A 25,457-nucleotide genomic window follows, 5' to 3' on the forward strand; every position below is an offset into this window, starting at 1 on the left:
AAAATAGAAATGATCCGCCGGCCAAGCGTCGTGCATGTAACGCCAAGTGGAATTCGCACTCGGCGTGAACGCAGCAACTTGCGCTGTCCGTAGTGCTGAAACGGCGGCTAAGTGAAGTTTGTCAGGCTTTCCAACCAACGTCAAGCCTGTTGTCCCTTTTGAATTCCAACACTTTTTTTTCAAGCACATTAGTACAGTGCATGGCCCTGAGAGCTCTACATCTTCATCAATTTGACAACGCACCCGAGCATTTAGAAAAAATGTGCTGCAAATGCCGCACACACGACACGGCAACGCGGAGAGCGCTGCAAATAGAAGTGTTTCAAGGGGGACACTTGAACGTGATGCACATGTCTAGACACGCTTGTTGACGCCGTAGATGTGGACTCAGAACCCTATTCAGGTTCTCTCTCTTTTGATTTATTTGGGCTTTTTTAAAAAAATCTTGTGCGCATCACTGTTAAGAGTCATCTGGAAACACTTTTCCTTAATGTGTTGTGTTGCGGCCTCTGCAGCGCATTTTCTAAACGCTGTCTTGTCAAATCGATGACGACATGTTCTTAATTTGCGTGCGTTTTGTCTATTTGCAGGAGTTTTTCCTCGTGGCTGCTTACCTGTAGCAGCCCTAAAGAGTACACTGTTTTCACTCAAGTGGGGGGATTTTAATCAGTCAAATTCAGTGTTTATTTGGGCCAGATATTCTCAGTATCAGTTGAAACACAATGAGGTGTGTGCTACATTCTGGACCTCAAGTCAAGACTTGACTCGTGGCTACAGTCGTGGTTGGCACTTTCACCGGCCTCCACCTCCTCCTGACGTAGACTTTGTCACCTGACTTATTCCCCTTGCTCCCGTCATAATCGCTCTGGCTTCTAGAGGTCACCCCAAAAGTGGGTTTTGAGGAGTTGATCTGTGGGGGTTGTTTTTTTGTACTGGTGGACAGTGGAGAAACGGATCAGTTATTATGCAGAATTATTACGAAAACAGACCAAAACGCATAAAAGCACATGAGCATTGTGTATTTTCTTCAAACTTGGATTTGGAAAACTTTCGTCATTAGCCGGATATATGCTCTGTGTGACTGAACTTCAAAAATGATCAAGTGTTTTCATGGGGATGTTGGTATAATTTCTCTTGTAATATTAAAATTTGACCTTTTATTAAAGACCCTTTACTTATTTAAGGTGGCAAAAGCGCGTGCGCACACACACACACACACACACACACACACACACACACACACACACACACACACAGAGACAGAGAGGATGACATTTGCAGTGTCCAAATTACATTTCTCTCGTAACCGGGATGCAAATACTTTTCAACCAGGTGCTGAATTGCTGCCATGCCCTTCAGTGAGTCACTCAACCTTGATTTTCAGCGCGCAGCTTCCAGGGCAAAAGTGGTTCCATATTGCTGCGTTTGCATAAAAGCTTGTCTCACTGGGGTTTGGATTTGTGTGTCGGCGAAACAATAGCAGATCTCTTAGGATAAATCAAACGGCACAGAATCTTTACTGGTTGAAGCACGCAACAACTACACCTGTTGTTGTTGTTTTTTCTTCTCTCTGTGAATGTTATCACAGATACTGACAGGAATGGATGGAAATGACAAAATCTGGACCGAGCGAAAGGACACGTTCAACATGCCGAACACTGTATAAATATTCATGTTCCGTACAGTCCACCGCTATAACGAGTGAAGGAGGGTTTCTTTATTACACAGGGGTCGTGAATCGTCTCACCTCAAAGGAGAGAGGAGGGGGAGGTAAAGAGAGTGGTCTAAGTAGTAAATAAAGAAAAGTCATGGAAAATTGATGAGGGAAACAGCGGCGGAAGAGCGGTGAAGAGGTGGTGGAGGCGATGGGAGGGAGGACAAAGATCCGAACGAACGGGGCGGATGTAAAGGGGGAAAAAGAGGAACGGGGGAGGTAAAGTGGATCAGGTAAGAGGCAACGGAGAGGTCACGAGAAATGAGGCAGAAGGGGAGGAAGAAGAGGAAGAAGAAGAAAGGATGGGGAAGAAAAGGCATCAGAGAGAGAGAGAGAGAGAGAGGAGAGAGTGGAGCAGGGAGCCGTTAAAGGAATCAAATGCTCTTTGTGCTCCAGGAAAACCCATGGCGCTCCTGCTAACTCAAAGAACCCTCTGCATTGTCCATTGAAGTTATCGTTGGAAAGCGGGAGTGACGAGTGCAGCACTGGGGGTTTTCTTTTCTTTTTTTTTTGGAAGACTTTGTCCCAGATTTGAAGTGATGACAACGCTGACAGCAAAATCGTTCTCGTGTCCCCGGTGCATCGTTTGCTCTACATAACGCTTGGCATTAACACTTGTCAAACGCCAACACGTGCACCCAGCGCTAATGTGGCAACTAACTAGCCGTGCTAAAATAAAACGTGCACCACGAGTGACGAGTGCGGCTTGAGTCTGTGCAGCAACAGTGACACATGTCCATAAGTAATACCTCATAATTGGGTTTGATTATATCAAAGAGCAGATAGTGGTTTGTTTGTGTTAAAGGGCCTACTCAGCCACGGCCTGATTAAACCTCTCCTGTTGGAGTGTGGGGGATCAGGACTATTCCTTACTCACTTCCAATCAAAGCAAATTCATTATCTCTTTGGGAAGAGATTCAAAATAAGGCAAACATAACACACGGCACAATTATTAAAAAAACAAAAAAAACATGAGGAGAACAACCGGCCCAGAATTCAGCCTGAGCAGGGGTCTGCTCATTCAGCATCAGAAAGCACGTCTAGGCCTTCACGCCGCGCAACTAGTAGAAGAGACTGGAGACTGTATCTTTGCAGCCGAGACAACACTGTTCACCCCACGGAACAATGGTCCCACAACAAGTCCTCCAACTAATACGACTAACTGTGTCGTCTGTGCTCTAACCTCACCTTTCCCCTAACCCTACCCAGAAAAAACTTCACTCAGGTTGGTAAAGTGCTGAATCCTTACGGCATCACCAATCTGATGTTCTTGGTTATTGCCAAGAACAGCTACACTCTGCTAAGTGAGGTGCTGACTTCAGGGATCGTTACATCACGTACTATTTAATGTTTCTAATACGACCAAATCAACCGTTTGCCAAATTGGCGCCCCCTACAGGAGGTACGGCACAGGTCCTTTTTTTCCTCAGAGCATTGCGTTGTTGTTGTCGTTTTTTAATTTAGTAGTCAGTAGTTAGTTATGAACCAGAGCACTACTGGGAACTTTACACACTCAGTTTTGAACCCGCATGAGCAGATTGTTGGGAGCAGCAGAGACCAGCAGTTTTCCCCAACGCATTGGTTATTAACACAGCCAACGTTGCAACATCAGAATTTATTCGAGGTAATTGTTCTGTCCATCTCATGACTGTGTGTCAAATATCCACACTCCTTCCTTTGTTCACCAGCTTTTGGCTGACTGTGCCTGTGTGTCTATGAGAATGGTGAAAGGGAACCCATCAAACCCAACAGTGAGCTGAAAAATGTTGGCTCGATTATAGCAGATATAAAGTCAATGGAAACATCATACGCGTCTGGAGTTAACATGACAGTGTTACATTGAAGCAGTGGCCAACAATATAAACTGTATGATCATGTACATGTTCATGATATGAGACGGGTCCAAATATTTACAAGGAAGTCCTATCAAGAGTTGGTCTTGGAGGAAATATGAAGTGGACAAAACACCACAGAGGGCCAGTAATATACTGAATTAAGCACAGGCAGCCATCTATCTGTTATCACCACTTATTCTTACATTAACCCTCAATTTGGAGCTCATCCATTTGTCAATATGATTTACAATTTAGTGAAATATAAGATCTACAGTATGGATCTCTTTCTGGTTACAACCATGCTAAATCGAACCTTAATTATGCTAGATTATCTGAAATAGATATCCCACGGAAACATGGGAAATGTGTACAGAATTGGAAATTAACGTCATTTCACAGAACCTACTTAGAAACCAAGGTCAAAAAAGAGACTAGGGGTTGATTAGTCACAATGCCCAACTAGTGAACTCTTGACTCCGGGTTGAAATTTGAATTGAATGTGCAAGGAGATGCAAATTTTCCAGCAAAAATAAAACAGACCTCATGCAGTATATTGTCTATTTTTCTTGAACATTACCTCCATCCCGGTAACTGAAAATCTATGGTAAAGCTAGTGAGTGTCTGTATCCCACAGGCAACATTTTATTAAAATGCTCTTCAGCGGGGGAAAAAAAAAGATACCAACTGTTAATCAATGGCTAAATAGCCTCTCAAGTTGCCCTGGCAGTGTGATGCAGACGGATGCTGCTCATGGCCACATACAGACATTCCGGGAAAAAAAAGAGGGACGCTTCATTCACTACATAGAAACCTCACATGAATATAGACGTCTACGCTTTTTCTGATGAAGAAAAGCATGGCGGAAGAATGATCTGTTAGGTTTTTTTTTATTTGTTGTCGTTTGTTTTCCTTCTTCATATGCTCAGTGCATCTTCACATCTGTTTTGTTTCACTTCTGTGTCCCTATTTATTGAACCCAGGAAATATGACAACCGAGAAACACCTCGAACCCACAACAAACATACCAACCAACAAGCAATTAGTTTGTCTGTTGTGAAGCTGCGCTACAGCAAAAAGAAAAAGGGATGGATGATGAGCAGCTGTGGTCGAGTCGGGCAATCTGATGTTCACCTTTGTCCGTGTAACAACAAAGTTTTTTTTCCTCCAAGGGAATAAAGAGAATATTTGCAGTTTGCACAACCCGGTTAAAACATACATACATTTTTCAATTTTTTTCCTCTATATTTATACGTAAAGATGAACAGGCAACAAAACATCTTCTGACTGTTTCTTTATATGTGATGAATTGACAAAGAAACTTTACAAAGCCTAATAAACGAGACTGCCCTCCAAAAACAAACGACCAGAGCAGCGTAGTGCGACTTTTCTGCTTTAAATCGATTTGGTTGTTTTGACCACATATGACATAGTTCGTCGTGTGAGTTGGAGGACTTGTTGGCTTGGACAGATTGGGCTGCAAATGGACACAAGCTTAGCTCCTTTTTCCACAGCCTAGATGAGCCTGACCTCTGCCTTGCTCTGAAACTTCTCCTCAGGATGGATGTTTCCAATGTGGCTCCGTTCGCTCGGCAAAAGTGAGTAAAGGAAATCATTCAAACACGCGCTGCTTGCGTTTTTTTACTGATGTTGCTCCACGTCGGGCTGCACGGTGGTGTAGCGGCTAACGCTGTCACCACACGGCAAGAAGGTTCTGGGTTCGCATCCCGGTTTGAACCAGCCAGGACCTCTCTGTGTGGAGTTTGCATGTTGTGCGGGTTCCCCAAAGTCATGCAGATTGGGGTTAGGTTAATTGAAGACTCTAAATTGACACGTCGGTGTGAATGTGAGAGTGAACGGTTGTTTGTCCGTGTACCTTTACCCTGCGATAGGCTCGCGACCTGTCCAGGGTGAACCCTGCCTCTCACCCAATGTCAGCTGGGATTGGTTCCAACCCCCCTGCGACCCTTAATGGATAAAGCATAATGGATGGATGGCTGCTCCATGTCACGCTAATTACTACCAACTCCATCCATACTCTAATACTGCTCAACTAAATGTTTGGCTGACAGCTATGTGATATTCTCATCATGTCGAAACTCTTCCTGGAGTCAGACTAACTTTTGATTGCTTGCTCAATTATAGCTGACTGATATGACTGTATGTAAACTTGCCACCATAGGACAACAGTGAAGCAAGCCACGACTTAACCATAGGTGCCCATTATAGGTGCGCTACAGTACTTGAACGAACGGCACTCGAGTGCCTGCATTTATTAAACAGTTCTGTCAACTCAGCTTTCACTAGGTTTGATGGGCTGTGATCAGATGTGACAGCAATAGAGCCAATGAGGGGACATGTACCCCCCCCCCCACACACACACACCTAATAAATACACATAGATCGGCTCTCGCGGGAGTGAAATCGCTCCCACATTCATCTTTAATCCCCAGAAATCACAATGAAAACCTCAGCTCTCCCTGTCTGCCAATCATCCAAGGCTGATAACTCCTTTTTTTTTTTGACTCCCAGAAGAAATATTTTATTTTAAATGACAGCACACACACACACACACACACACAAAATATACATTCCCAGTCTCTTTGTGTGCGTTGGCCTCAATATTTGGGTCTCCGAGGCGTTTTCCCTTCTAGACCAAATATCTAACTCCTCTCCATCAACAGCACCCCCGGAGCAGAGCCCGCGTCACATTCTCAAGTCCGTCTATTGATAAAATGGTCATGCCAATGAATTTTTTGTCCTCTGCACCTTCAGCAGCGCTTATGAAAGTGTGTGTGTGTGTGTGTGTGTGTGTGTGTGTGGAGAAGACAGCGATACAGTAGCGGCTATGATAACAAAAAGAAAGGGGAGGAACTGTCAGGGGATCGGCATAAGAAGAGAACGTGCGGGGAGAGTGCCAAACAAGAAGGCAATAATAACAGAAGAGTTGGGCCACACTTGCGTTACTGAAGTGAAGGAGCCTTGGGCTGTTGTGCTTTGTATTCATCCAGAGGTGCTTCTTCACAGCATTGGCGTAGAGGAGCATTATGTTTTAGTTAAATAATTCATTAAACGCGAGGTTCAAAATTTGCAGAGCTGTGTGTCCTGCAAAGTCCACACACAGCCACACGTCTGTCATGTGCCCTTGTGTGAGTCCTTCATCCGCAAATGAGTGGGAAAAGGCTCGGGAGCGAGGAGCACGGACTCAGCAGGGTTTTTTAATTGTATTAGTGTCTTAACAATTACAATTTGAGTGCAATTTTGCCAAATGATAGATTTGTTTTCGAGCGCCTTTTAGTTGGCTTTAGTGGGACTTGGAAAACCACTCACCACGGGGAAGATTGCGGGGGCGACCAGCAGAGGTTGCAGGATGGGGGGAAAGAGAGGATGGGAATCACTTGAGTATTCATGCAAAGACAGCTCTCTGCAACGTGTGAAATAATTAACCGGAGCAAAATGGAGAGAAGATTTAGTGACTCCAGTTAGGAGCTATCCCAGAATCCCGTGGAAAACGCAGACAAGACAGTCGGTCAGTTAGGGTGAGGAACTCACATGCTCCATATGCATCGAGGAGCAGGGTCGGACTGGGAACAAACTTTGGCCCTGGCGATTTTGTCTGGACCCAACGTCGCCTATGCACTGCAATATCAGGGTATTTAATAGGCTAAATAGATACTAAGTTGGGAGTGGCCTCAAACTCCCATCCGGGAGACAAACGTGCTAGCAAAGGAGGTTAAAACCAATGGGCCTCAGCGTTTGTCGCTGGTACGTAAGGTGACAGGAAGTGAGGTTCACACACACACACTGCAGAGAACTGGCTGACCTCCGTTACACACGGACAGCGCTTTTTTGGATGGACGGATCCACTTCAGCGGTTGGGAGGAGGGTACAGTATAGGTACCATGTAACCCCATTCAGATGGGCCGTTCCAACATCGAGTGGGCCACCCACAACGCAGATTAAAAAAATAATGATACAAAACAGACGGGCTATGGCTGCAATACACATAGGGAAACCGTGGCTGCAACCGATTTTGTTTCCCGAGACATATTTTTACCACAACTGGCCGGCCCATCTAGCATTCGCCAGGTTTGCCAGGTTTGCCAGATTGCCGGTGCGGGCCTGCATCAAAGTAGAGGAAATGCACAAAATAGTGTATTATAGTTTTGAAATTTTCATAACTTTTTATTCTCATTTAGTTTCGTTTAGTTTTTGATTTCCATTCATTTTCAAGGAATTGACTATTTTCCATTGAGTTTTATTTTTCCAGGGATAAAGCCTTGATTTATAGAGGTGGAAATAAAGATTTTTTTTTTTAAACTTGTGCTCTAATAATCAAGTGTTTGAATAGAGTATTGTTGCTCAGTCTGGTGAAAAGCCCAGGCTACATCCATAATAACCCATTTTCATTTTAGAACAGCGTTTTAAAAACCAAAAAATACTCGGTCCAGACAGTCGTTTTAGCGCCGTATTAATTTGTCTGTCTATATGAACACACCTGAAAACGTACATCACGTGACCATTTACGTACGTGGATATAAGTGTGCTGGTGTAAACAGGAGGCAGGTTGTAGTTCATACTACAGCCCGGCCCCATCGTTTTCTAACTTCTCTGTTTCTTGGCGCTCGGAAACTCCGGAGGCAGGCGTTACCGTGGCTACAGAGATGCGTTTCGAAAAAAAAGCAAAGCCTGCTCATGCTCATGATGTGGGGATACACACCACGTAGTTTCCTGTGCACAGCACTGAGGTAGAGTTTGCTGTGTTTGTGGAGCTCTTAATGCGGCTGTCTGACTGTGAGCTGACGTTAGCTGCAGTCTCCTGTTTTTTGATACACTTCTCTGTGAAAGCTTAGAAGGGGCGAATTTCACATTAGTGGTAGTTTTTGCCCCCAGATTGGACTGTGGTGCTGTTTACTGGCAGGTACTTTAGCCATGTTTGAAGAAGCATATTTTTCCTCTGAGACATATGACAATTGGAATCCACAATGCTGCTACTACTATACATCAACTGTTCTCTCTTCTCTCCCCCTCTTTCTACCCACCTCCTCTCTCTCCCCCATTTTTTCTCACCCTAACCGGTCGCGGCGGATGTTCCGTCCACAACTGAGTCGGGTTCTTATAGACATTTCGTCCCGTTAAAGGGGACTTTTTTCTCGTCCACCGTCGCCAAGTGATGCTCACTGCGGGAACTGTTGGGTTTCCTCTGTAATATTGTGAGGTCGCTATGTAAAGTGCCTTGAGACCATGTATGTTGTGATTTGGCGCTATACTAATAAAATTGAATTGAATTGTTCATTTTATTTTAACTGACATTTTTTTCCTCTTTATTCCATTTAAAATAAAATAATAATTTTGTACTGCTAGTTTTAGTCCTAATAACCCAGGTGTGTGCTGTTATCCTGCATCCAACCATCGACACTTACAGTAATGTTCAGTCCACACCCTGCAGCACTATTGTACAGTGTCATATTCCAGGAAGGTTTTAAGGTGTCACATGTGGCACAACAGCCGCGTCAAGTTAGATGTGCTACCCACACAAGTGGCAATGCTTCCTTCCTTCCTTCCCTTATTTAGTGGGGATTTCTACTTTAAACAGATGCCTGAGAGTTCTGTTTTTTATTTGTCCCTTTTGACAACCTCAAACCTCTCCAATGGGTGACAGGCGTGTTTATATCGAATTTGTCATGACCAGGAGAGAATTGATAAAGACAGTAATGAAAACTGAGTCAGTGTCAGCCAGGGAGTTCGTGAGTATAGAAATAGATTCATAAAACTCTGCTGTGGATGTTTTTTGTTGTTGTTGTTGTTCTCACTTTGCAGCATTTTTTCCCCCTTCCTACATGAATGTGCGGTCAAATTGTTAGTGATGTTTCCTTCACTTTTTGTATTTGCCTGCGCTTTTTTTTTTAAACTGCAGCACATCAAGTTTTCAGGCAAAGAGACAAAACCCAGTGGGCACATATCAATTATTGACTATTTAAAGTATTAAATATGTAAAAGAGAAAGTCTTTCAGAAAGTTGAAGTTTCATCAAAAATGAATCATCAATGCATTATTTACATGTGTAAATCTAATGCCATTTCAAATGACTGGTTTTCCCTCACTCACAATGATTCTTGGTAATATAATTGTCTTTAAATAAACTAGAAGGCCTCACACCAAAGTCAGCCCACATGTAGTAGATCTGGTGTTAACTTACGACTTTGTAGGCTCTGCATTGACTGCTGTTGTAACTGATCCTTCAGCGTTAAAAGCAATTGATAGTATAGGGAGTCAGAGTCAAGATGTCACATCTGGGCCTGCCTCCTTTTCACTGGCATTTTGGACTCAATGCTCTTCTCTCAAATACATTGGCGTCCACTACAGCAGTTGCAATGAGAAACTGAAACTATCGTGATTCTAACGTAGCTTTGATGTGACTTGTACAGTACACAGTGTTTATTGGGATCAACGTCATGTTGGAAAATTCATCTTCTGCCGAGCATCGAGACTGGGACTCCTCTTATGGTAAAGTATTTGGGCTTACAAACCTCCACTGTGGTGGCTCTGGCCAGGTCCACACCACACATGCTGATCCAAACTCATTTATTTTGGTTTCATTTGACATGAGAATATGCTGCCAATATTATTCTGGCATCTTCATTTTCTTTGGCAAAGATCAATCTTGCGGTTTTGTGCAGTTTTCTTGTAGGACTGCAGGTGTAATCACCTCTGTTGCCATGGCCACAGGTGTAATCTCCGGACTTGTGTTTTCAATGTAGTCTATCTGACCTGTAATTATACTGTATATAAGACAAAATACCTGATACTTCAACTTAAAATTAGCTCTTCCAAAATGAACGTGTTAATGCAGGATGATTAATTCGTGGAATTAAACGCATTCATCTTTTTTTAACACTTTAATGCATGCGCTGAATGACCCCCCCCCTATATATTCAACAATTCAACCCACTCTGTTCAAGTCATCGCTATAACCTTATGGCTGATGGAGATCCGAACGAGATGGAGAAAGAACCTGAAGAACCTGTCGGCCGTCTTGATGGGAAGTTCGAGTATAAAAAAACCCCAGATGGAACAATTAATAAACACGCAGTAAGGAGTTTTTCATTACACAGTCTCAACACTAAGCATGTGTTTGTCGGGGCTTCAAGTTCGGGTGCAACGCCCGTCTTGCTTCGGACCACCCTCACTGAACGCAGGGCATTGAGTAAGTCTACCTCTGACAAGTTAACTAACACGATTGCCAAATGGATTGCAAAGGACTGTCGACCGATTAATATTGTCGAGGACAAGGGCTTCGAGGGAGCTTTGAAAGTTGCGTCTCTTGGCACATTCTACAAGCCACCGTCAACAGGCACAGTAATGGCTCAAATCCACAAGCTCTATGAAACTGAAAAAAAAAGAAAAAGGAAGAGGATTTGACCGTAGCGTAGTAGTAGTATGTCGCCCTGACAGGAGCCCACTGGACCTCTGTGAGTAACAATAATTGCCTGGGTGTATCTGCACATCAAATCACTACAACTTGGGAACAAAGCATCACTTTGCAGAGGCATGTGCCGGACAGTTCCTAAATGTAGCAAGCAAGAGTACAATTGAAGGTAAAATCACTAGGGACCGACAGTGCACACAAAATATGACAGCTGCGGCTAGACATCTGCAATTTGAGCACATGCCTTGTATAGCTCACATCCTAAAGAGAAGCATCACCGTGAGCCTCTCTGACAGCGTATTTGTGAATGCATTGTCCAAGTCTCGCGAAAAATTGTCGGGCTCTTCAAACACAGCCCTGCAACGCCAGGGAGCGTCAAGCACAGCAAGCGACCCTTGGACAGATTAGCAGCCACTAATCCAGGATGTTCCAACACGTTGGAATTCAAAGCTGGAAATGGTAATGTGATGGAAAGCTCTAAAGGAGATCCTGCATGTGTTGAGATTTAAGACGACATTCAAGGAAGACCCAGCCTCCCGCCAAGTAAATACCAACAATTCATGGCTCAAGCTCGCAACGGCGCTGGACGCATTTTTAAAGACTTGAAGAGCCGGCCCACGAGTGAAAGCGAAGAGGTGTTGACCTCACTTGAAGGCAGGCTGCATGAACAATCACCCATAAGGTCTCCACAGACTTCTGAAGATGTGCCACCCAAGAAGAAAATGAATGAATGACAAGCTGGCCCTGCTAGCTCGCAAATATCTGGCCACTCCTGCACCGGCGGTTCCATGTGACAGACTATTCTCCGTTGCAGGCCACATTGTGCAAAAGAAAAAGTCGACTTTACTTTCAGAAGATATTAACCAGTCAGTTTGCCTCAGCAACTGGCTAAAAAAAAAAAAAAAAGTTGTGGTTCTTTGTTTGATTTAAAAAAAGAAAAGAAAATGGTTTTATTCAACCAGAGCAATGCAGAGATGCCCAAATTGTTTCGGATAAAGGTTCTTAAAGTTTGATTTAAATTTTTTTTTCTGAATAACACCCCCCAAATATTTGCTCAGAGGCATAGATAAGTTAAATTGGACTTTATTTATCCCACGCTTGGGAAATTTACTCATTACTACGGTGGCCCTGAAGTGGAAACCACAACAGCAACTCACACAACACAACAAAGAAACAGCAAACATATACAATTAAAAATACAGGAAAAAAACTATTTAACAGCAGAGACAGCCAAATTGAATCATACTGTGCTATGTTTTATTTTTATTTTCATTTTTCAATCATAAAAAAAACTTCATTTGGATTTGATATACTGTAAATAAAAAAAACAAATGTCATTAATTTTTCCGTTCCCACAACAATATACAGAGAAATTGGGAATCTTTCTTGCATATTTACGAATGGTCATTAATCTTAATTAATCCACAGCTACCCTGTGATTAATCTGATTAAAAATGTTAATTGTTTGACAGCCCTACTTAAAATGAATCCATAATGACACAGTTTTGAATCATTTTATTGACAGAGGGTACTCAGCTTGAAGAATGAAGGAGTATAAAGAGGGTCAATTCTCCAAAACAAGCAACACACTGTTTTTAGTTCTGTTGATGTGCTGATTTGTTGGATATCTCAGGACATGTAATATGGCCACGGTTCCAGAACGTAGCTAATTACAGGGACTGGAAAAATCAGAATGGGCTCTGAGGTTTTATTTATGATTGGGACGATTGAAACTTGGATACAGTGATTCAGTGGCAATGTCCCCATTCTGATCTTTTTGTCGCTCCATCTTGCACAGTTGTGACTCTGGTGCCTGTCTGTCTTATCACAGCAATTATCTGTTTAGTTCCTGCAACAGTTGATGTCTTCAGCACATTTTGCTATAATGATGGAACACAGACTCACAGGATGAAAACCCCCTTTTTTTTTTTGCGGCTGCTAACAAACAGCGTTATAGTTCCGTGTCAAAGAACATTCTCAATCGTTTGTTTCAGTCTGCTCTGATTAAAAACTCAGGTTATGCCAACCTCTGGCATGCAAAATATTGTAGTCCACTAAACGTCTTGCTTTTCAAATTAAAACGTTTCTCAGCAAATGTAACAGCACAATGATAATGAATGTTAGACAACAGCTTTATACATAACATGATTTGCTATTTTCCAATGAAAAAAACCATCAAGAAATAACTCACTGCAGCTCCATCTTTTATCTTATTTTTTAAAGGTTTTGCTCAATAGATTTGTCTTTTATAGTCATAGTCACTTAAAATCTTTTCATCCAGGCTTCCTTTTATTTAGATACAAAATTGAAATCTTGAGTATATGCAATTCCGCCACAATTGCTTGAGTAATAGATTTGTTGCTTTCAGCTACATGCATAATTTAAATGGGAATTCCTTATATTCGTTATCCTCATTTGAAATTGTACAATAGGTTTGTAATTCACAAGTTATTGCACACTGTGTGTAACATTATACCACTCTTTCTTTGCAAGAGAATAAATATTGTAGATGATGAGTGCTCTAAGCTTTTAGACCTCACAGGATTGGAGAATTGGCAACACTGATGTTTCAGACATTTTATCGTTTAAAAAAATGGGATAATTGCCAACGATCTAAAATAAAGACATTGACACGTTTAAAGGGAAAGCCTTAGATAACAATTGAGCTGTCATGTCTGCCATTTCCCGGAACATTCTATTGCTTTAGAAAGTATTCAGACCTCACTTTTTGCAGACTTTATTGTGTTGTAGATCTCATTTTGAATGGATTTGATTGCCAATTTAAGCATCAATCTACACCAAATAACCCATCATGATGAAACTAATTACGTATGCCATTATGGGCTATTGAATGAAGATTGAAGGTTAAAGTACTCCCTTTCACCCAAACTGTCACTCTTAGAACTCCGGGTTCTACACAGGAGGAACATGAGTATATGGTCAGCAAGACTGATGGACTTCAATATTGGAGACAAATTTATTTGGCAGTGGCAGTTTTTCACTTCCGCTTGTCCTGCACATCGATGGCTGTGAAATAGTGAATCCACTTCAAAGACGTACACAGAAACCTGGTTGGCGGGACACTTCACTGAACTCCTATCCTTTCACACGTCTATGTTTTGGCTGCAGTCAAATATGAGTGATGATGCAGAGAGGCATGTAAATGGTTACAATCTGAAACCCCCTTGTTCAGGTGCTACAAAAAACCCACTGGCAGTTGTTGTTTATAATGACATCCAGGCAAAGGGAAACTTTGTTGCGGAGCTAAAGTTTGGGGTGATAGACGGTGAGCTATAATTCTGTATGAGTGAATGTGTGAGTGTTTGAGTAAATAGTCAAACTCAATATTGTGCATGTCATTTCAGAAGGAGTATGAGAAACCAAGCTAGTTTTCTCTTCCCTGATAGAATCTTAAAACATAGCGTCAGTGAAATCAATGGCCGTCCCACAAGCTTTGATTATGGTTTCACTACTTTTAAAGCAAGAACTCAGAAATCCTGATGGAGCGACTAGACAGTCGGCATCCATAACATGGTGTTTTTTGTGATTACCCTAAAGGAAATATCCGCAGGAAATTGCTTCTGCTTTTGCTTTAAAGCATAGAGTTGATCTTCTCACATTTCTCACTCGGTGCTCCAGATTTTACTCTGTGACTCAGGCACATAGACTTTTTTTCTATGCGAACCATTGGTTAGTAAATACAAAATGAGATTTCCTTATATCTGTTATCCAGCAGGAGTTTGAATGTTCAACTTTTCTTGATTTTGTGTGAATTGTTGGCCCTGGGCAAAAGGTTTTAATTCAGTATTTCTCATTGCTTTTCAGCAGAAGCACTACAAACATGGAAGACAAGGTTCTGTGCTTGGACCAATTCTATTCGCCTTATATATGCATCCTTTAGGCAGTAATCTTATGGCATACAGTAGTTGAATTAGTCATAATTGTTATGCAGATGATGCCCAACTATATTTATCATTGAAGCGTGATGAAACTGACGAGTTGTCTTAAATTCAAGCATGCCTTAAGGACGCGAATGTCCTGCAATTTCCTGGTATTAAAGTCATACAAAGCCTGGTTAAGGTAGTTCAGAAACACATTATTTAATAACATAATTTACTCTAGATGGCATTGCCCCGGCCTCCAGTACCACAATAATGAAGCATGGATATCTACTTTTCCTGCAAACCACATGTTGTCCACACGTGCCTGATCAACTTCCACTGAGATGACTATTGTTACTATTATTGTTATTATTATTACCAGTCATCCTACCCCCTTTCTTTCTCAAGGCAACAGGTCGAGGCAGATGGCCACTCACCAAGGGCTATGTGCTGTTCAAAGTTGTGTTGGGTTAAAAGCGAATACCCTCAGATAACTCTGAGGGTATAAATCTATGATTTGGCCCAATGTGCAGAAAAGTAATTTGAATGACATCGCCCTGCTGTTTATGGTCAATAAGCTATGACTGGACAATCATTGTTTGGGCGAGGGGGTTCACACATTGTCTTGATGGTCACTGGTATTACATGTTCAACTATAATCCACAAATATTAAAACTGATCATGGTCAGAAGAAGAAACCCCAGTGTTAGGATTAGGGTTTTGAATATATATATATATATATATATATATATATATATATATATATACATATATATATATATATATATATATATATATGTATATATTTATTTTTTTAAATATATATCTTTTTTTCTTTTTTTCTTTTTCTTTTTCGGGCTATTGTTTTTGTCATCAGTAATTTCATACAGAAGGGGAAGACCACCCTTCAGACAGACTACCAGATGCTGCTCTGGCTCAATAGGATGCCAGTTCTTGTATCCGCAGCAGGAATTCAAACTGTCCCACTGACATCCTACAATATGTCCAGAGCCAGGGCTGTGGTCAACTTCACCCTCTGTATGAGGAAGTGGAACTCTCCTTCGATTGTTCTACCTTGTTTCAATTTTTGTTGTTGTTGTTGAGAGACTATGAGGACAACGTCATGACCACTGGATGATACTTAGGTCTTTTTTTCACCCTCAAGAATGAGCTGGCACGAACCTAGTCAACCTTCTTTTCTTTTTTTTTTAACATGTCACAACTGCTGCAAATGATCTGTCACACCCTTGGTGTATAAAGGCTATTATGCCCTAAAATTAAGAGATGTGGTGCCATATGTGGTCAAATGTATCCATACTGTGAATCTTTAATCAGTGTACACTGTAAGAATCGTGATTGTGAACTGTTCCTTTATGCCATACTGGGTTACGTTGTTAAGAGGGGAACTAGACCACGCCATGTTTTACCTTGCTTTAGTTGAGCGGCGACTCTCGCTGTGGACGGATGTCTATCCTAGAGCTCCTTTATTTTCTTTTGCTGCTCAGCTCAACAGTAACATTTGGGTCCTGTGTAGCCACTATATCATTATATATATTGTATGCAGTAGCCGTACAACCGGGCTTTATATGGTTGATCTGTTAACATGTTAATAAAAAGATGACTACTATGAAACCCCAGACACGAGTCGCTGTGTGCTTTGGAGCTCATCATTGTCTGTTGCTCTCAAGAGCTCCTTTAATCCTGAAACACAGACCCGAACCACTCCAACACCTCGACTTGTATAGAATATGAGCCTGTGGTGCTCGCTGCAGAAGTATGCTGCTCTGTTGCTCCACTCAAGTCAGTTTTCAGCTCCGGGAAATATGAAGCAGGGCCTCAGATGAGCAGGGCAGCAGCTTAATCATTAGGCCTGATGGATGAGGGCCTGAGCATGGGCAAGGGGGATGGAGGAGGTGGAGGAGGAGCATTAGACAAGAAGGATGGCGAGAGATGGTTGAGAGAGATTTACAGGAGACGCGAAGGAAGGAGTGCGATGGAGGGAAGGATGAACAGAGGGGAGACATGCAGGGGACCACAGAGGAGTATCCGTCTAACAAATTACCTTCTCCTCCATTACAAAGGCTGTCAACCTGGATGCCTCTGTCAGCTCTCATACACACTGGTGCCTGTCTTTGTTGCAGGCACACACACACAAACACACACACACACACACACACACACCACCTATACACATAACCTCACGCATGCATCTAACAAACATATACATACAGCTTGCACTCTCTTCACTGCCTCCTCAGAAGTGTGCCCACGCACGTACACACACACCTCCTGCACACACCTACCTCCTGCTAACAGGGGATAAAGGAGCTTGTCATCGCAGTGATGCAGCAACCTTCCACAGCAACGTCGCAGCAACCCTAGAGTGTTTGGGAAAGCTATGACTGTAGCTGTCAGCCGCTCGTGTTTTATGCCAGACTGTTGTGAACCACGTCGTTCGCCACACTGACACTTTCTCGCTGACGAGGTGACCGGCTACAAGATATTATCATTTTCACGTCTGTGTGACTACAGATCCAACTTTTTCTCTTAGAGCCACTAGTGTCCATTTATTTTCATTAATTTGGAAACATGGTTTCTTTCCTTTTTTTGAATTTGTATTTTTCTGTATTTCTATATTTCCTGTTCAATTTTTCACTAGTTAAGCATTACATAAAGCAGTTTTACTCTTAGTGACAAAACCAATCACCTCTGAAATCAATTAAAATCGCAGGGATCCTACCTGACACAAGTATAGCACTTCTGCACAACTGCAAACTTTTACTTGCCACCTTCCAAGTCCAGAGTGTGAATAATCGGTATTTAAAAGGTTGTGAACCATTTCTAAGAGCTTGCAGAATTTCTTGAGCCAGCGGTGAGATGTGAGAATTCCCACACAAGCTTTCTTGAATCATGATACATTTAGCAAATATGGCATTAAATAGACACACATCACATGAGTAAAGGTTTAACAAGAGGTTTGAACAATTTCAAAAATCTGACTAAAATTCTTCAGCTTTAGGGCCGCATCATCTCTTCTTTACACAGTGCTCTCATACAAGAGGATGCCTCAAAATCTGTTTTGAAATAACCAAATCAACCTGAAAAACAGGAAAAAAAATTTCTAACATTTTCTGAGAGGATGAGAGAGCGAGGAAAGGGAAAAGGTCACCCGGCGAATTGACAACACACCGCCATCAGACGCGCGCCTTTTTTACAAACCAAGTATCGGTAAAACACAGCCCATGTAGGCGATAACGACTGGATGTACATACTGTATGTCATGTAAAGTTCTTTAATGCACTCACAAAATTTCAATATGAGACAAAACCTAACCTGATTAAATGTATTAAAAACTTTGGAGGTTAAAGATTCTCAACATCTTGGCAGTTTCGAGTGAGCAATTCTATTTAAATAAATTACAAAAATTACAGGGGGGGGACACCACAAATGATTGGTCTTTCGTCCGAAATGTTCCCCCTTATCCAAGCATAGTGAAGTTACGCGTCGTTTACGTGTTTTTGCAAAGGTGAAAGTCCAGAGTTTTGGGGATTTTAAGGTCAAACTGAAGGAGTGAATTAAAAATGACTCCGAAGCACAGAATTTTTCATCAAACCTCAACCAGACTGTCTTCAAACAGGGCCAACAATAACTTGCCTTGAGGGAGTGGGCAAGTTTAATTACATGCCCTGTACCTTCCCATTCTCCACACATTTAATTCAAGTGTCTTCAGCTTGAAGTGGAAGTACCATAGCATGGCTCTGATTAGTGTTCACATTTGCAAGTGTATGAATACCATTGTACAGTACGTGAACTTAATCGTGAACAGGGGTATGCATATACAAATAAAGGCACTGCAGCATTTGGAACTTTATTACTCACATTAAAACAGAAGGTAGACACAAAGGTAAAGTCTTCATATCCCCACCTCTGCTTTTTTCACAAATCGTACCATAGGTGTAGGGGAAGACAAAGAAGACCTATTCAATTAGAAAGGTGCTTTTTTTTTTTTAAGTGTAGACAGATAGGTGAAGGAAAGAGCTGGGAGGGCAGACACTGGGTGGTAATAAGATAGATTGTGAGGTCTGTATTATACAGGTCTGGTTATCCCTCAGTGAGCTGTTCCACCATAACAGGGGGCAGACCCACTCAGGGTGAGCCACTTTTTCGATAACAGTAGCAACGACGACCCTCAATGTCTTGATTGATATTACTTTGTAACCTGCGTTAAAAAGGTAAATAGAGTTAAATGTGTCATTATGCAATTTTTTTTGTCATATAGGCTATGCTTTAGCTCATGGGCACGGCTTTGAAAAATATAACTATGATGTACACAGTGGTAAGAGCTAACAGCATAGCTGGTTTAAATGCTTGACATAAATCTATTGATGGTGACAATCTAAATTGTTTGTTAACTATTGACCCCTAAGAGAACTCTGCAGGGACACAGTGTCTCATGAGGAAAAGTCTTATCTCTGGAAAAAAGCTCCTTAGGCCTTACAAGCGAAAGCAGAGAGATAAATCCAATCCATCAACACTCAAGCCAAGGCTTTGATCTCCGTGGATGGAAAAGCCTCTGTTTTCCCTCCTATTTTTGGCTTTGCTATAATCTCTAATGTTCCCCTCTTCTTCTGCATTTATTGACAGGGTAATGGGCAAGGTTGGGCAGCAATGGTACTACCCAAATGCGAAAAATAATAATGATAATAAAAACAAATCTTTAGAGCATGGTAATCATATTGCAAACAATTTTAAAGGGTGACTGCATTCTAGGTCATGCTGACAAAAGTACAAAGGACTCAAGGGTATTACTATAGTGAGATTAAGATTAAAGCACCATGTTGCTCTTTACAAAAAAAGCATTGCGCTTTTCCTGTTTGGGCTCAATGTACTGAAGATTAGCCATCACGCCAAATTTTGGATGCTTATTAGAAAAAGAACGAAAAAAATCCAACTTTAAAAGTAAATTCTCAGTCTAAACAGACCCAGGGACAAAAATGACTTACAACACTTAGAGCTAAGAGGAGGGAAGCAACAAAGCCATTGTAATAAAGCAAATTTTAGCCGTTTATTCTTTAAGAAAACAATTGTAAAAATCACAACTAAAAGAGCAGGAGTCAGGTGAGGCAACAAGTAAAGGAAAAGGATAAAAAACAACAGCCAAACTAAAAGGGGGCAACACACAGTAGTGGGATGGTCCAGGGTCGCAGACAAGGGAGGAGCAGAGCCGTCTAATGAGAGTCGCAACAACGGAAGTCCAAAATGCTTGCATGTCACGTGACTCATGTAGACTTCAGATAGTTCCCGGAGGTTCTTGGTAAGAATCTATTATTCAGAGCGACAGAATCGCGATTTTTGGTTATTAGTAGTCAATGAATGTATTGATTTACAATAAAGCAGACCGACATTCCTATGTAGATACTATAGACAATAGTTACCCTATTTTAGTCAATACATTTTTAGTACAATTATTAGTACAAAGTACAATCATTTTTTTCTAAACTGCTTTAATGCGCATGTTGATTTGATTCAGATGTGCTGATAATATACAATCTGATTATTTAAATGTCTTACCCTTCATAAGTGCAACACAGACGGTCCATTGATTCCATTCATCTGCTACTCTAATGCGCTACTGCTGACATCCGGGAACTATTTAGAGTCACCATGATCCGCCATTGCTGGAAAAAAATGGTCCATAGGAGTGAACGGGGTTGTTGCGACTCTCATTAGACGGCTCTGGGGAGGAGTTCCCCCGTGGATGTGTGGTGGAAAGGACCTGGCCATTTTTTGGTCCGCATCATCTCTTAGTGTAATAATGCTTGTATAACCTAAACCATGTAATGTACAGTCAAGTTATGTACATTTTCTTTTTCAGGACAACCTATGCTATCAGAAGAGGTATGCTGCAGTGGTGTCACATGAATGATTGAATAGAAATATGAACATAAAGACAAAAGAAAAAAAAAACTGAAATTCAATCTCACAGAAATTCATTAAAATGACATACTGAACAACAATGATGAAGATTTTTCCCTTCTGAAAGTTTTTCTTCCAAGTCTTAGTTCTAAGAGAAAACAATCTAAAATATGCTTACTAATGCAAATCAAAAGTTATGTACATTTTTTTTTTACAAATAGGTCAACACTGAACATCTCCAAATGTGCAAAGGAGAATTTATATATGTACGCTGCTCTACTGATTATTTTGGTTGTTTCCTTTATATTCATAGTTTGAGGATAGGAGGAAGGTACTATCTCATTCTCATTCTATAGTCATTGGCCAAAACATTCGACCAATCACCTCTGATTGGTCAAAGATCCAAAATGGATGGCTAGTAGACCGCTAACAACAACAGTAGCCTTTTTCATCATGAAAAACGGGATCAATGATAATAAAAGTCATATAATGTTGGATTTATCATCATGGATATTTTGTAAAAAGTCTCCAAAAAAGACAGGCCAAACTACAAATCCAGGGCCAAACTACAAATCTTCTGAAAAGGCCAAGATCGCAGGGAAGCCCAGGTTGGAGCGGCGCAAGTGTTAGCTTCTTGCCAAAACAAACTGTAAGTTGCTGGCCTAAAGTGTTCAAATGATATTAAAACTTTTATAACACAAGGTTGTGGCTGTTGTATACAAAGTCGTAACAACCACCAACTAATGGGCCACTGTGGCTACTATTATGGAATTAGTCCCAATGTGTCCCTTTACCTGCAACCAATAGCTCAAAAAATGAATGATTACGAAGCACCATGTGACCAGAACTGATATTAGGGGTGCGGTTGAATTGTCAAATTTGCTTAGGAAGTTTCCTAAATCTTGAAATGAAGAAGTGTTTCAAATGTTTAGGAAAGGTGCTTCAATGCTTGCTTTCCTGACTCATTAAGCATTGGGTACACTGGACTTTCCTATGCAAAAGGAAAGAAGAAATGAAGCATTTACATATGATGTCACACGGTGGTAATACAAACTGAAAAATGCTGAATGGAGACACTGCACCCGAGAACCCTTCCTGACCCAATCAGACAAAATATAATTTGGACCCCACCAGTTTTTTTCCATGTTTTGTTGCAATATCAGTTATTTATCATTAGCAGTTAGATTTTTATGCAGATGACATAATGCGGGACATCACAACCTCTTGCACTCGTTTAGAAACATGCAAATCGACAGGCAGATCTTTAGACCCTACAACTAACGCGTATGCTAGTAAGTGGTATTAAATGTGAAAAGACCAATGCAGACAGCCGTTTTTTATTACCATTTTAAGAAACAACCCTTTGTAGCTCACTGATTGGAAGTGTAATTGTTCAGGACTTTTGGCTCTTGGCTTAAATCATGAGTAGAACGTCGCCCCTCAAATTACCTTCCCTTGCTGGAATTCTTAATTTCCCTTACTGACTCACATCGCAGGGCATTTGTGTTCTTTGGGAGAAATGAGAAACAGAGGTTAAGTGAAGGATTCACCGAACTCATTAAAAAAGACAGATGAGCAAAGACCTGAAGATGAAATGTGCTCAACACCCCTCCTGTCAAGACACTTTAACTTCATGCATCTGAATGTCTTCCCAGCATATGGGTCTCTCATTAATGTCTTATTCTTCCTGCCAAATTTGTTGCTTTGTCATTTCCTGTTGTCTTCTTTATTCTTTTTGTCCTCTGGGTTTTTTTCCCACCCTGTATCTTGCCATTAACACTTCTGTTTGCCCTTGTCCCCTTGTCTTTTCTTTGGTTAGATTCTCCAGCCCTCCATTTCTCTCTGCAACTTCTCCCCTGTTTGCACCAATCTGTTTCTCTCTGGGGGGGACCTGGAGCATTTTTTTTCCTTAATCGCTTCCATCTATATTTGCAGGCCTATTTACTACTTTGTCATTCTTCCTCTGCCCCTTTGTCCATTTCTGGGTGTGTTTGCTCTGTTACCATCTGGCTCTCCTTTCTCCTTTCTCCTAATCTATTTTCTTTTCCCCCCCCAATATCTTTATGCTCCCATTTGTGTTACCCTTAAAGACAAAGGCATTGAATCAATTTCAATGATTACTGCAAATTGCTCGTGAATCAGTATCCTCTCTGTCCTCAGTCATTCAACATATATCGCTGACTGGGTCTGTCTCTGCCACTCAACACTTACGACCATCATCGTTATTAACAATATAAAACCCAGTCTAACAATGCAGTTATTGGCCAGGTGTACAGAGGTGCGAAAGTATATGCAAGATCTGAACTGCCCTTCCATTTTTAAATCTTGTGAGCATTCATATGCAACATGAATGAATTCCTCTGAGAACCAGCCTCAAAGTGTGCGCTATTGTGTCCTTCTGTACAACCCATAGTTACAGAGACGTGACAGAGGAGTTTTCTATTTTAATGTTATTTTTTAATTTTTTTTGCCCTACTTTCAAGTGTGGTTGTTTGAGGACACTTTTCCCTTTAGGCATGTTTGAGGGCATTTAAAACTCACTTGTTTTAAATTTGAATATTTAACGCTTCAAGAAATGCAATGATCTTGGCAGTTCCACAAAACTTGGGGCTGCTCTATGTGAGCATTTTGATGTGTGTCTTCACAAAATGAATTCTGCAATTTAAAACAAAAAATGTACAAAAGATATTTTTTGATAAGTACAGAAGTGAGGAAGGAGAATGTAAATCTCCACAAGCCTTTTTGTTCGTAACAGGTTGATGGAGTATGACGTACATTGGAGTATGATTTTTCTATTATTTAAAATTGTCTGTTTAGTTTATCCTTTTGGATTGTGCACTTGTCTATGACAAAGGGGGTAGGACTTGACAAATACAGGCTTCTTCCAATCCCTTTTTGGAACGGGTCTTGTGTGTGTAATGTTGAAATTTGTTATTCTTGTATTTATTTTTAAATCGTTTGAAATAAAGATAAAGAAAAAGGAGATAGAAATAGAGCACACTGGACTCAGATCACAGGAGAAAGAGAAAATCAGGAATATTTACAATATTTTAGCGAATCTGTTGTAAGCCAATGACAAAGCAGGAAACTGCCCTCCTGAGCATCGTCTCAACTTGTCCCTCTATTGTGGGGACAACATTGCTTGTCAGTGTTGTCCACAGTTACAGGGCGATTGTTCTTCGGCCCAATCACTGCCAGCCTCTCCTTGCTGGTGACTGAGGACGCTCGACTTGTACATAACGTCATTGCTTAGTAAAATTAGCCACACAGAGAACACTGCCCACTGAGAGACAGTGAGAGAGGCCAACTGGAGCCTTGGAGACGAGAGGAGAGTGACGAGACCAAAAAAAAAAAAAAGACTGAGTGAGGGAGAGAGGCCCGCTGTTCCCACCCGTCACCCTGAACCCTCCCAACCGAGCGGTGTCCAAAACTGCACTTGACAAATGAGTGGAGGGACGAAGAGCGCAGAGCACAGTCCCTGAGCTACAGCGCTAACAATGCACATACAGCATTCCACAGAGAGGTATGGGGGGGGGGGGGGGGGGGGGGTGTGTGTGTGAGTCAGAGAGAGAGGGAGAAAGAGAAGAAAACACTGGGCTTTACAGTGGGATAAAAAACGATCGAAGAAAAGAAGCAAATTTTATCACAACAAAGTTTGGGGATGGAGAAGGACAACATTTTTTAATGAACAAGGGCGCGTGACAAAGGCAGCTCATGTACACGTAGAGACATGAAATCCCTCTGCCATGGCCTGGCTATATGTGATAAAACCAACAAATATGATAAATACATTGTCTTGTTGCCCTGAGGTAAGACGAGTCTGTGCTTTTGAGACCAGCTATAGTGACTCTTTCAGACTTAATCAGCCAAAAGGGGCCTGTTAGCAATGGTTAGTATGGAGCCCACAAGCATGAGTTATCTGACAAGTCAAAAAAATATAACACAATACATCAATAAATAAAAGACTCAAAATGGAAATTCATACTTTTTTCATTAATGGTCAATGTGTTGGCAAACCACAGAAAAGCTATTTCTCATTTACCACCATTCAGTAAAATAAATGACACCCTCTTTTATTTTACTCTTTAATCTTAACAATCCAACTCTATCTCAAATTGAAAGCACATTTTATAGCCTCTCAATTATGAGAGTCAAGTTCAATGAGATTGAACTCTTGTGAGGGCCGGGAACATTTCCCGCCGGAACACAATGTCTCATGCCCTTCCTCACTGCAGCCGGGCTCATTTCTTACTTTGTCGCGTCCTGTCGTCGCTTGTTATTCGCTGGTGCAATGCGCCAGTTTCCACAGAGGGATAATCAAGGGCTTTTGTTCTGCTTTGCGAAGGTAACTCATTCCGCCATGATGTCATTAAGGAGAAAAATGACTCTGAGATATCCTTAGATCTTAAAACCGCGTGCTGTGGGTTTAAAAAAAAAAGGAAAAAGGGATAGCATTCATGGAGTGAATATAAGATGATGTGGCTTGTTTGACAGGCATCCATTTTTAAACAAACAAAAATAATTTTAAAAATCCATTGGAGCAACCAGAATTCATTCATCCTTTGTGTATTCATATTTCCCTATTTTTTATTATCTGACATAAATCTTTATGAGTTGAATTTCTAGAAACATGACTTTCATGGACATCCAACGTTACATAAGATAAAGGTAAAACAAATGAATCCT

The 25,457-nt window shown here is 41.3% G+C and overlaps 1 protein-coding gene and 1 long non-coding RNA gene across 3 annotated transcripts in view; one reads left to right on the forward strand and one right to left on the reverse strand.

Moving 5' to 3' along the window:
* LOC118318635 (inactive N-acetylated-alpha-linked acidic dipeptidase-like protein 2) overlaps nucleotides 1–25,457 on the reverse strand; it is a 398,478-nt gene that overhangs the window by 38,181 nt on the left and 334,840 nt on the right. The window lies entirely within an intron of this gene.
* Nucleotides 19,740–23,613, forward strand: LOC118318636. Its single transcript, XR_004795779.2, has 3 exons — nucleotides 19,740–19,973; nucleotides 20,731–21,420; nucleotides 22,591–23,613. It is a non-coding gene; the product is annotated as an uncharacterized LOC118318636 (long non-coding RNA).

The sequence above is a fragment of the Scophthalmus maximus genome, chromosome 13 (assembly GCF_022379125.1).
Source record: "Scophthalmus maximus strain ysfricsl-2021 chromosome 13, ASM2237912v1, whole genome shotgun sequence".
Taxonomy (NCBI): Eukaryota; Metazoa; Chordata; class Actinopteri; order Pleuronectiformes; family Scophthalmidae; genus Scophthalmus; species Scophthalmus maximus.